The sequence below is a fragment of the Benincasa hispida genome, chromosome 12 (assembly GCF_009727055.1).
Source record: "Benincasa hispida cultivar B227 chromosome 12, ASM972705v1, whole genome shotgun sequence".
NCBI classification, from domain to species: domain Eukaryota; kingdom Viridiplantae; phylum Streptophyta; class Magnoliopsida; order Cucurbitales; family Cucurbitaceae; genus Benincasa; species Benincasa hispida.
In genome coordinates, this window is record NC_052360.1 from 67,018,519 (window position 1) to 67,033,291 (window position 14,773).

Genomic DNA, 14,773 nt, shown 5'->3' on the forward strand with positions numbered 1-14,773 from the left:
TAATGATTAGACATTGTGGTGTTCACTTAAATAATTCATTCAATAGTAAATTAAAATCAATGCAATCAAAGATTGAAATGAAAATTAATTCAAATAGACAGGGAAACTAATTCAATAAAGCAATAATAAAGCGGTAGTAAAGCAGTAAAGATAGTTGATATGGATGCTGTTTAAAAAGGGTTTTCAATGTTACCGCAAACGCATCTCCGCAGGCGATTAGGCTTGCCTGCCCAATGTCACCTCTTGACATTGCTCCTTCCCACTTGGTCCAGGTACTTCCAAGTTACTGGGTAGCATACCAGGTGTTCTGTTTCTAAGTTCGACCGCAAGCTGCCCGACTTGTACCTCCAAAGTCCTGATGGAAGATGCTTGCGATTGCATAATCGCATCGTTCTTTTCTATGTATTGTTTGAGCAGTGCTTCCAAGGATGACGAATTGGATGATGTATTAGATGAAGAGGGTTGGTTGTGCGATTGCCTGTTCTGATAATTACTCTGACCTTGACCCTAGTGGTGAAAACCTGGATGATTTCCTCTATTCCTGGAATAATTGGTCTGCATATTTTTCTGGCCTCCCTGGTCGTTGTTTCCTCCCCAATTGAAGTTTGGATGATTCCTCCAACCTGGGTTGTACGAGTTGCTGAATGCGTTGTTATGGATAGAGTATACTGAATGTTGATTTGACGAGCAGATTTCCACTGGATGACCCCCTTCGCATTGTATACAGCTTACTGCTGCCACTTGCGTTAATGCATTGGCTTGCGCTGCACCCTGAGAGAGAGTTCCTTGATTTATAGCCATTATTTGAAAGAGCGAGGTGACTACAGCCATTTGGGCGGTCAGTGTGGTCATTGTATCAGTTGGTACAATGTCGCTCTCTACTTTCCTTCGTTCTGGGCCTCTTCCTTCATATCCGTCATCAACCCAGTCATCCGTATTTCACGAGATGCGATCTAGAATGACTTTTGTTTCCGTATATGTTTTATCCATAAACCCCTGCCGTAGAGGTGTCTGCAACTGCTTGTGTTGCTCTGTCCAGGCTGGTATAAAAAGTCTCCATGAGGACGCAATCGGGAATCCCGATATGCTGACAGTTTTTCACCAATCGTCGAAATCACACCTATGCGGTGCTTAGAGTTTCAGTTTCTGTTTGCTCAAAATTTAACACTTCTCGTCATCTTCTTGCGTTAAAGGCGGGAGGGAAGAATTTATTCATGAACTGCTCAACCAACTGATCCCAAGAATTTATCTCATTTGGCTCCAATGAATGAGCCCACCTCTTTGCTTCGTCTCTAAGTGTGTATGGAAAAAGATATAGTCTGATGCCTTCTAGAGTCACACAAGGAATGGAGAATGTGTTATATATCTCTACAAAACTAGTCAGATGTGTATACGGGTCCTCTCCTTGAAAACCTCCAAACTGACCCGCATTCTGAATCATTTGGAGCATGACAAGCTTAATTTGGAATCTGGCGTTCTCCTCTACTGTAGGCCTTGCGATATCGACGAGAAGTCGTATAAATTAGGCGCCACATAGTTTCTCATGGGAATGTTGCGGTCAGCGACCAGAAAGACTGGGTCTTGCAGCGGCCAATTCATTCCCTGATTCCTCTGGGCCTCTCATTATTGTTTGCCATATTTCTTCTATGCCTAGTACGATTTTGACGCGCTCTTCTGCGAAAGGTTTGCTCAATTTCTGGGTCGGCGTTGAATTCTGGCTCTGTTCCAGTACTCATGGACCATCAGTCTGCTCTTCGCTTAAATAGACTGTACACCAAAAATCTGTCCTGCAAAATATCACAAAAATATTCAGCACCAAAATTGTCAATCCCCGATAACGACACAAAAAAATTGTTGGAATTGAATTTTAGAATGTGGCGGACGTAATGTACTACTACTGTAAAGAACGAATGATATGTATGATGATATGCATTGCTAAATCACGCTTCTCGATAATAAATGCGATACTACGTTCTAAAATAATGTATGCGATGCTGCTGAGATGCGCTCGTAGTATGCGTTCATGTAGTACGTACGTGTCACAAGTTTTGTTGCGCTGGAACCAAGTATAGTTCTATCGGAAGTTTCTTAGAGTGATCTGAGGTCGAACAAAAGGATTGCGATGCTAGATGCGATACTGATGTGATACATGTGACCGAAAATGAAATAATAATGTATGGTGTTTGAAAAGTAAAATACGATGACAAATACAATTCTATTGTTGATTTGTTCGATTGTCGATTGTCGGTTTGTAAAGAACGAATGATATGTTCGATTGTCGGTTTGTTTTCAGTGTTCGTTGGGTTATGTCGATTTGGGTAAGGTGTCGGGCACTTTTAGGTCTATCCTTGTTTATTCTTCAATGCCCAATAAAATTCTAGACTAATTTAAGTTACCCATGATGTGTTGATGCTGATATTGGATTTATGAGGCATTTTTCGGTATTGTCTAGCAACTTCGATGATGAAATTGGGGAGTTTTCGGCACCCTTTGTGGGTAAGGTTTTAATTTTTGGGTTGTTAAAATTTGGGTTTTAACCATTAGAATTATTGTCATGCTTAATTATTTGGGAAAGTTTAAGATAATTTTATGTATGGATTTAAGCCTAATAGGTTCAATTGATTTTTTGTTCAAGTAGTAGTGTTGACTTAAGGTCTCTCAAGCTAAAAGGAGAGATTAAATTACTTATGCTAGATTATTAAGATAAGCTACTTACTACCGGTTCGCCCTCGAAACCAAGTTGGAGTAAGTATGTGATTAGCCTTTTATGTTAGATTGAAATGTTATGACGTGTTTGGTTGACTGTTAGTGGAGGTTATGGAGGTTTATGGTTATGCCATGCTAATTACATTATTATGTAAATGTTTGGCGTTCGAATGATGGATGGACTTTGTGACTGTTCTGCACTTAAGCATGATTTAAGGTTATGATTGCAAGCCTAGGACTATGTTAGACTGATAGTGACTGTTTGTATTTCTATCAGGTTATGTACATTGTATATTGTGAGCCTTTGGGTTCGCACTTTATGTCTATGTTACAATGCTCCCTTGGGATTTTTGGGGTTGATGCCCCAAAGTCTCGTGTCCTGTAGTTTGTAAACAGTTTGTACGAACGCTTGTGTTGTTAATATATGATATTTACTTCACATCTTGTACTTTTGCTCAGTTGCTTGTTTTATTTGCTTTACCATAAACCAATAAACATAAAATCCCTGGTTATCTGTATGTGACTCAAGCATGTATGTGGTGACATACAAGTGGATCATGTCTTGAGTGATAACTAAAATGGTCTGTAGTATATGGATATAGGAGGGAAACCTTATCCTGGTAACGCTACGGATGCGGACCGCTTCGTGGAATGGTCACAAGTATTATGACTTGTAACAGATGGTCTGATCCTGATCATTCGTGTTGGGGACATGCGAGCGGGGGCGTCCTTACAAAGAATTTGTATAAGACTTGACCACGAAGTGTTAACATCTCATTATATAACACCGTTCATGACAGAGATTTCACTTCACTTGGATAACCATAGGTAACATGACCTCAATCCTAAGTGAGTTGGGAACTTCTGCCATTGAGGGCGATTCTTTGATTTGTATGGGTGCGAGTGGCTAGGTCGTCGATTCAAACCTACCAGTTTGGGGATTCGTCTTATTTGGGAGCTGGGAACTTACCTATACAAGATGGAATTCACTCCTTCCCCGGAACAAGGCTAAGTAGATAGATAGCTCCCTTAAGGGCTGATTCCGAGGCTTGAACGATGTGGCGCCACACACCTTCTCTTAGCCCGAGAGGTGTTCACACATAGTTGGACTATGTTGTATTGTTCATTAGAGGAATCAGTGGTATTTAAGGAATGAGATGTAACTACAGGGGAAAAACGGTAATTTGGCATAGTTGTACTTACGAGCATCTGTGAAGGGTCATCGTACTCATGATTGGTTATATCCAATGGACACAGAAATATATCTGTGGTAAGAAAAGTTCAGCTGTTGGTCTTTAGTGGAATGCCTGACAATAACAGATGGTGGATCTCATGGCTAAAGAGTTTAGTCAACTATTTAGGGACCGTTAGAGCTTCAAGCCACAGGTCCATTAGGTCCTCTGGGTAGCTTGGATAAAAACGAGAACCAGTGTTTATGTTAATTTGAAATGTTCAAATTGACAAACGAATTAAGGGAATCAGTAATTATATACGATATAATTACACGTTTAATTATTGAATTAAACGAAATTGGATAACTGGATAATAATTAAATTTGATCTAAATATTAATTATATGAGTAGGGATTCATGTATTAGGAACTGGTATTGAATTAGTTTAATATTTGATATTAAATTAGTTTAATTAATTAAATAGTTAAATAATTATTTGAAGTTAATTTTATTAAAAATTAATTGTTGGAATAAATTTTGGTTAAAATTAATTTTACAATTTTTTTCCAAATTTTGAAATTTGATTTCAAATTAATTTTTTGGCTTAAAATCAATTTAATTAAAAATTGGATTTCAATTTTAAAAATTGATTTTAAATTCAATAAAATGAAAAAGTGGATAAGTGGGTTTATCCCATTTTAAACATTTAAATTTCCACTAATTGATTGACCTACTTGGTGTCAATCAATCATGCAATCAGGTTGCATGAGAAAGGGAAAAAAAATCTCGCTCCAATTTGCTGAGAGAAGGACATGCAAAGATGAAATTTTTATGGATTTTTGGTTGAAGAAGTGTTCTTCAACCTTGAAGCTAAGAGCCTGTCTTTCTTCTAAAAAATTTCCTTAATTTAGACTCATTTTGGATCCCACAATCCAACCTAAGGTCCTAGAGAATAATAAGGAAGAACAAGTGGTGGTCTCCAAGGGATTGTTGAGGAGATTCAAGCTAAAATTTGAAGATTTGAAGAGTTCAACAAAGGTATATATTCAAAACCCTCTTTTAGTTTATGACTTTGCATGTTTCTATACTAAAATTAATGAAATTAGAGTGCTTAAGATCATAATTGTTTCCGTTAATTGCATGCTAACTCCAACAGTTATATCCATAACACAGACATATATCTACAGTACAAAGAGTGCAGCTATCGGTCTTTAGCGAAGTGATTGGTAGTTAATGAATATTATCAAATTGGATTAAAAGAGTTTAATCAATTAATCTCATGTAATTGGAGTTTCTAATTAGTAGGTCCATATGACACCCTTGTTAGCTCACTAAAGGATAGTAATGAGAAATGATTTAAATTGTTTAAATCAAATTAGGGAATTTTCTATTAATGAGATTAATATATAATGGTTAATTATAGTTATGAACTATAATCCAAATTATGTAAGAGAGATATATTTGAATAAGATTTATATATTAGATTTATATGAATTAGATTCACAAAGAGATGTACACATAAATATGTGATATTTATATGTTAGTTAACTAATATGATTTAATATAGTCAGTTAATTGATTAATTAATGGTTAATTAATTGATTAAGAAATAATGGAGATTGGCGGTTAGTATAAATATATGATATTTATGATAATTAATTAAATGTATATTAAATAGGATTTAATATATGGTTATTTAATTAATGTGTCAATTAATTAGATAAAGGTTATTTAATTAATTAGCACTAAAGGTATAAAGAGAAATTCTTGGAGAAGGGGTTAACCCTTTTTTATATAAATAAATATATCTTTATAGCCCATTTATGGTGAGGAGTTTTATTACACAAAAAACAAGAGTGTAGCTCAATTAGCATAATGTTCATACAATCAACCTCCTGGTTTTAATTAATTAGCACGAGGTTATTCATTCAAAACAGAGATAAGTTTCTTATCCTCTCTATTATAAGTGAAGTTCTCAGATTTTTCAGCATGCTTTTTGTTCTGTGTGAATGTTCTTTTATAAATGAGTTTTACAAACAAAATTAATTTTAACAAAACTAATTTTGTTTTATTATTTCACAAGTTTGTAACATATTCTTTTTTGCTATATATATATATACATTTATTTTAGGGTTGTTTTCAAATATAGAAAAATGAATCAAAATATTTACAAAATATTCTAAAATTTTAGAACTATTAATGATAGATGTTGATAGACACTGATAGACTTCTATCAGTATCTTTCAATGTCACTGATAGACATTAATAAAAGTCTATCAGTGTCTATCAACGTCTATCATTGATAATTCTAAAATTTTGCTATAGTTTGTAAATATTTTCAACAATTTTATCATTTGAAATAATTTTTCTTTATTTTATATATATATAATTGTTTATTAGATAGTTATATTTTCCCAAAATTAGTGAAAAAGGAAAAACCTGTCGTGGTCCATACGTACGTTACTAAATTTGAGTAATTTTCTTGAAAGGGTTTTTCTTTAAAATTATCATGAAATTGTTGAATTCTATTTATATTTGTATATATAATATCCTTTGTTGATTTTGTTTTACACACAATTTTTTTGTGGAATATATCATATTCGATGGTCCTCCTTTTATCATGTTTGTCATAGATTGAAACCAATAGTCTATTGACATGAAGTTCACAGTTTAATATATGTGCAGTGGATTTTTTTTCCCACACTAATTTCATTCTACAATTATATGTATGACAATGATGATTTAAGCCATGAGTATTGTGCTATTTTGTTATTATTATTTTTTCATCGGTTTATTTTGATATGTTTTTACTATGCATAAATGGATATCAAGCATAATATTCTCATCGTTTTATGTATCAAGCATAATTAATGTCTCAAATTTATTTGTGTCTTATTGATTTTTCTTTGTGAGAACTTGTTCGATAAAATTATTTATTTGGTGATTGGTTTTTCATAAATGTCATCACAAATATGGAATTGTTGTACCACATTTTGGTAGAAATCATGGGAAAAAATTATGAGAAATTTAACTGTAATGATTTCAAAAGACGACAAGAAGAAATTCCATTCTCCTACGCAACTTGGAATATGAATTTTTTTTTTTTAGAAAAAAAATGCTATTGTAATTTTGAAGGAGAAACCAACAAAGAAAACTTGCTTGCACTTGAAGCATAAAAATATATGCAAACTATTTATGCCAGAGTCATATTTTGATTGGACTAGATACAACACTATAATGTGTATATTAGTGCGTTTAGCAAAAAGCTATGGGAATCATTAGAAAAAAATAATATGTATAAAATAGAAGATGTCATAGAAATTAAATTTAAAATCAGGAATTTTTTTATCTATAAAATGATTGACTCCAAAATCGGGATAGACACATTTGGTGAATATATCTTTCATGGTTGAATGTTAATTATATTATATATGAAATTCCACATATGAAAATATATGAAATTTTTTGTGAATTATGGAAATGTTGAAATATTCTTAAAATTTTATATTATTGTGGGGTATTTGAGAAAAAAAAATAGCTATTCCAATATGATAATCAAAGTTTTAGAATATTGGATAACAATTTAAAAAGAGGTTGGGATACGTCTGAGTTGTATACAAAATTTTTATATACCACTTTAGTGAATAATAATAAGTCTCGACATATATGACGAAGACTTAAAATAATTAGGTAACTACTTTCTAGTGAAATTATCACAATTGACTTTGTAAGATCAGAAAATAATATTGCGGATCGGCTTGTAAAAGGTCTAACTAGAGAGTTGATTGAAAGTTCATCAAGGAAAATGGAACTAAACACTTAAATTTTAAAAAGTTACTTAGAGAGGCAATCCAGCCTAGTTGACTAGAGATCTCAAGATCTAGGTTCAATGGGCAAACCAACCTCTGAATAACTTAGTGAGCATTGCATTGAATTTTTTTCTTCTTCTTATGCATTCTAAAGATGATGAGACAGTGCAAGTGTGGTTTTAGGATAAGTATTGTGCTTTTAATGATTTCTATAAGTTGTTGACTAATTATTTATGAAAAAAGCATACACACTATTTTTTTTTTATAGGAATCACTTATGTGAGTGTGAAAAGACTGTTCTATGAAAATTTTAAGGCAAATTCTCTAAAACACTAATGAGATCAAATGGTGTTCAAGGCCAAAATGAACATAATTATGAGAACAAACTTTGTTATAATGAGAAATTGTGTGCTTCAATTGTCTTAGTTTATTCTAGAATGGTTGACAGTCCAAGGCATAAAGTTCACTGATTAACTAAGTAAACTCGATTGATGTTCACTAGGGAAAGTCAAAGTGTTTACTACTTATCTCGATGCAGATTCTTCATTGACAAATGTTATTAGGTATAATAATTTTTATAAACAAAATTCATTTTTATAGTTAATTAAAACTAATTCATGTATGTCATTTTAGTTGGTTTTTATTTCATTAGTTAAAAGAATGAATGCCTTTTTTATTTATTTTATGTGTGTATACTTTGTTCATTTATCGTTGTACTTGCCGACCTTTTCATCTATCGTGAATTGTGGTTTCCATTCATATGAGTTGATTTTTTCTTTAATTTTCTAAATACTTCTTTCACAGTTAAATTCAAGGTTATTATTATTATTATTATTATTATTATGAAACAAGTTATGAAATTCAGGATAACCATAAAAAAATTAAAGAGGTAAAATGTATGGACTAAAATTATTTTTGAAAGATTCTTTTTTTAATATAATATAATAAAGGTCAAAATGAGTTTAGGTCAATAATATTTGACATGACCTTTTTCTTCCTATAAGTTGAAAGTTTGATTGCTCTATTCTCATCATTGTTATACTATAAAAAGTAGTATAGTATAGATATAGATTATAAATTGACTTATTAATTTTATTATATATTATAATTTATAATCATATGATTAAAGAATATTATTTAACTTATTGGAGAATCAAATGATGAAATTTGTTTCATTTTAGTTCGTTCATACTTCATCCAAATTGTTATTGATGATTAATTTTTAATTTAATATTGAAAATTAAATATTAAAAGTTTTGTGAGACATTAGGTTACACAATTAACTTTTGAACATAAGTTTGAAATAGAGATCACTATGTTTTCATTGTTTTCAACCAATAGTTTAAACAAAAAAATAATACATTGATTAAAAAGGGGAAAAAGCCATACATTCATATTATTCTCAAATAGATTTGCTGATTGGTTGACAAAAGTTTTTATTCAACTTTGTTCAAAATTAAGTTGTAACATCAAAGTTGAGAAATTTTGAAGATTAAAATGTTTTTTAGGACAATATGGTGAGAGAACAAAAATGAAGAAAAGATAAAAGTGTGTTAATGACAGAGGATGATCAAGACATAACCTTTAGAATTCTAAAGGTTTTTTAAATTTAATTTATAACTAAATTAATGAAATAAAATCTTTAAAAGAAGGGATCTTTTTAAATATAAAAAATATTTTAAAATATTTATATTTTATAGCAAAAAGTTTCAAAAATACAAAACACTTTTGGAACTTTTTTATATGTAATGTGAATATTTTTTAGATTTTTTTATTTATAAGAATTTCCCTTAAAGGTATTTAGATAATGGGGTGTATCGTTACAACTGAAATTAATTTCATAATAAAAATAATAAATTTAAAAAGTACTTGCAATCCATGTTCCACAATTTCTTTTGGCGTTACAAGTTGCTATAAAAAAGTCAAAATGAGAATGACTCAATTGATATAATCTTTGTACTATCAACGACCTCAAAGTCAGAGATTGGATTGTCCACCTACATATTTAATCTAGAGGCACTTGTAAGAATGTCAAAATAGTTTACAAAAATTAGGCCTACGAGTCTTCAAAAATGTAAAAATCAGTCAATGCAACCTAATTTAAATGAGACGTTAAAACTAAAAAGACAAAAATATCCTCATGATTCAGTAACTTCTATCTAGAAGTTGGTTCCTACCTGATTGTTATGTGATTACTATCTGATTTTTATTTGATATTGATTGCTATATGATTGTTTTTTTATTACTATATGATAAACTGATTATCAATGATACTGATTGTTATCTAATTGTTATTTGATTGATATCTGATAGTGATTAATGATACCGAATGTTATTTGATAATTATTGTTATCTGATTGCTATTTATTTGATATTGATTGTTGTCCGATTGTTAACTTATACGGATTTACTATCTAATTTTTATTAGATATAAACTGTTATTTGATTGCTAATGGTATCGATTGTTATATGATTTTTTGTTTGATTATTGTCTCATTGTTATTTGATTACTATTAGATATCGATTGCTATCTTTAATGACCTTTCAAAAACTTACGACCAAAGGAAAACACACCAATAAATAACAAAAGACAAAAAAAGAAAAAAAATCAAAGCCTCCATTGCAATGGGTAAAGCGAAGCTCCATAGGAATTGAGAGCCTGAATAGTTTGAAACTTAAAACTAAAACCACAGAAGGCAATGAACATTTGCTGGTAAGTGGACTTCGATAATTGGATTGGAGTTTGGTGATTGAGTTTTAGGCTACAGTTTGGTGATCTCACGAAGGCTACTAGATATTGATCTTACGAAGGTTGCTGGGCGGGTTCTGAAGGGCGACATAAACGTATCTGCCGCAAATCGAGTCACATAAGCCTCCATCACTCCCCTCTGCTGCGCCTATATAGTCAATCCTTCCTCTGTTCCACACCGCCAATCTCTTGTCTCTCACCTCCGTCGACATCGCTGACAACCAGTGGATCGGGTACGTCGTGTAAACAAAATGGGGAGAAGATTCCGGGAAGAGGCGGCCATGGAAGGATTCAGACACGGCGACGATGACGAAATAGTCTCATTATATGAATATATATTAAAATTCACCATTATTGAAAATATTCACCGATATAACACAATGCAAAAATATATATATTTATCATAAATATATTTTTAGTTTTCAAGAAATAAAAATAATTAACAAACATATTTCTATTTCTTGTCCTTAAAAACAAGAAACAAGATACAAAAAATAAGAAATAGAAACATTATCATACGGGGCTTTAACCATTACTTGCTTCACAAGTCCAGATCCAAAATCTACGGATCAATTGTACAAGTAGTTCAATAAAATCAAGGGTCTATTAGGGATTATTTTTTGCATGTGTTTCCTACCTCTCATGAGAATAGTCTACATCTTGATATAATCAACTATCGACCTCGAGGTCTGAAGTTTGATTCTCCCATCCCACTTTTTAATTACAATATCTTTAAAAATATATATATAAATGAGAGTATAAATTGACATGTATACGAAAATTTAAGGTATGATATGATAGAATGTATTCTTTTAGGATAGAAATGAATAAAAAAATTAATTATGACATTAATTAAGTGTCATGATATTGTTATACCTTGACAGGTGAATAAAAGAATAAAAACAAAAAAGTCAAGAAATGTCATATTATTTGCTATCATTTTATTATATCAAATGGAGATTCTTTTTGTGCTATTCAAGATGAGACATCATGGGGTGGAATAATGGTGATTGATTATTACACACACAAAATTTCTTAGAAGTTCTTAGAATGTCTTTGATAATTTTTGTGTGATGCATTTTCTTTTTCAAAGAGTATCTTGTTATATGATTCTCCCTTCACAATCGTCTTGACTTTTTTATTCATTAAATGATGCTAACTTTTATTTAATGCTATATCTTAGATATTTGACTTCTCAAAAAGAATTAATTAAAATATGTTGATGGTATTGAAGATTTGATATCACTTTAAAGAATTTTGATGATTCAATTCAATTTCTTAATTTTTTTTAATTTTGCGATGAAACAAGAAACAATAAAATATTTTAAGCTAGCTTAAATTATCAATAGAAGGATGAATGTGGGATCAAGTATAAAAATAAGATAGTTTGGAAAAACATTTGCAAAAAAACAAGTGGGTCATTCATTATTTATAAAAATAAGACAGTTTTTTATTAATGTAAAAAATTGAAATTCCACATGTTAAGCCGTTTTTTATTGATTTCAGTTTTTTTAATTTATCTCACTTTTTTTTTTATTCAATTCAGTCCTTTGTAAAGATTGAATTAAATGGGTATTTTTTTCCTTTCAATTTTATTATTTTTATAAAACTTTTATTTTATTTTATTTTTTCATCTCCTGTACTTTTTTATTTCAAGGTTTTTGTCAACTTTGATAAGGTTTTTCTTTTTTGTCATATTTTATAATTCTTTTAATCTTTTATATCTTAATTTGGGAGTTATCATCACTTAGAAATGACATTCCTCAAAATTAATTTTGTTTAGACCTCCATCTCTATCTTCACTGTCACACCCCGTGGTACCTTAACATACCTTCGCTACCAACATTGGAGTAGGATTTGTACAAGGCACCAACATTTAAACATATAGAAACATATACATAATACATATTTGAAATAATCATACTTCATGGTTTCATATCAACGCATAGTGCTTTGTTAAACATGGAGTATACTTATGTTATTTCCTTAATAAATTTTATCATTCAGTAAAACATGGCATCGACTTACTGAAAAACGCATGCTGAACTCATAAATAATTTCATCAATTAAAAACATAGATCATGCAAATCAACATTCATTTTAAGGCATGCGTTGAAGAAAATCATGGTATAAAAATCCCATACAAAATGCCTATGCCTTAAAACCATTCATAAAATTAACATTGGAAAAACATTTATTAAAACTTGTCACTTACTATCTTATGCTAATTATCCAAGCGGTTGTATGCCTCTCCTATTTGTGTTTGCCCTCATAGCTGATAATTGAAAATCCTTTCTCAAAGTGCTGGGGTAAGAGTTGAAACACCTTCTCAGTCTCTATGACGTATGTCATTATGCGACATACTCAAAGCTCCTTCGTTGTGGATTGACTATGTTGTATGTGTCAACGCATAACATCACTGGGTCAGCTGCTTGTTTGTTCTTCGTATATAGCTGTCTTAGAATTTGAGCATTATTTCTTTCAAAATCGATTAGAAATTCCTCAAATTTTCCTTTAGCTGGCTAAAAGTTCTTCAACTTTCAGAATCTTCAGATGATAGCAACACTCTTCACATAGGCATTAGAAAATGTTTGGAAAAATAGTCTTCTTCGTTGCTAAGCCTATTTATACTTAAGCGTGCATGAAGAGTTTGCTTAATTAATTGCCACCTGGCTTACTTACTCGTTAATTAATTGAATTCCTTAGCTTAAACTTTATCAATGGCCTTGTGGCCACCCAAGCCTTCTCTCTTCAACGCATGCTCTTCTGCTGCATCATTTGTCAGTTTAGCCTCAACATTGATATACAAAGTTGGTTGCATAAATCTTTCATACCACTTTGTTGTACTTAGCCATAACGCCTCCTTTCTTGGATCTCTGGCTGCATAGTTCAACCGGGCTAGCTGTGTGGTGCCTCATAGTTCCAACGCATGGAACCCTTTCTACCTTCTCTAAGTGTTAACTTATTTCTACTTCACTCGAGAACTCAACGTTCCACACTTAACATATTTTCTTGCTCTTTTTCTGGTTTACTATTAATAGACTTCTCCAATTCTCTATGCATCAACCATGTTTACAACTTGAACGCATATAGTCAGAACACTTAGAAAATTTTCCTTCTATTACATTCCAGATGCATTATTCATTATACACATTTAACTTACTCTTTCCATTAATGTTAATGCACATCTTTAACTCATAATTAAGAGGACTTAAACTTAATTAACTAGTAAAGAAGACTTAATTAACTAGTAAAGAAGTTCAGAAGTTTATAATTTACCTTCCTCTTAAAGAAATTTCGTCCTCGAAATTTACCTAGAACTCCTCATGTGAACAAGTATGGATATTTATTTTTCATCTGATCTTCAGCTTCCCATATAACCTCCTCAACTTCATAATTTCTCCACAAGACTTTTACTAATGGAATAATCTTGTTTCTTAACACTTGCTCTTTTCTGTCTACTGAACTGGTTCCTCTTCATAAGACAAATTTTCCTTCAATTTCACTGGTTGTTCTTGGAGAATATGAGTAGGATTAAGTATATACTTCTTTAACATAGATACATGGTAAACATCATGTATCTTGGATAATTCAGTAGGTAAAGCTAACCTACAGGCTCATGGCCCTACATGTTCAATTATCTTGTAGGATCCTATATATTTGGAGCTTAGCTTACCTTTCTTACCAAATCCGAGTATTCCTTTCCACGGTGATAGCTTTAGAAATACTTGATCTCCAATATCAAATTCTAACTCTCCTCTTCTTTTATTTGTATAACTCTTTTGTCTATCACAAGCTATCTTCAGATTTTCTCTGATTAACTTAACATTTTCTGATGTTTCCTGAACTAACTTTGGCCCTGTTGACTGCTTTTCTCCGACCTCATTCCAGCAAACCAGAGTTCTATAAGATCTTCTATACAAAGCCTCATACAATGCCATACCGATAGTAGAACTATTATTATAAGCAAATTCTGCTAATGATAAATGTGTATCTTAATTGCCTTTAAACTGAAATACATAGGCTCTCAACTTATCTTCCAAGGTCTGGATCATTCTTTCTGACTGTTCATCTATCTATGGATGAAAGGTTGTATTAAAATGCAACTTAGAACCAAGTGTCTTTTGCAAACTAGGCCATAACTTTGATGTGAATCTTGGATCTCTATCTGATATAATAGATATTGGAGCTCCAAATTGGCACACAACTCGGTCAACATATAACTTAGCCAGCTGGTCCAGAGTAGACATAACTTTAACGGGAAAAAACTTTGTCCTTTTTGTCATCATGTCCACTATTACCCAAATACCGTCATAACCATTGGGTGTCTTGGGTAA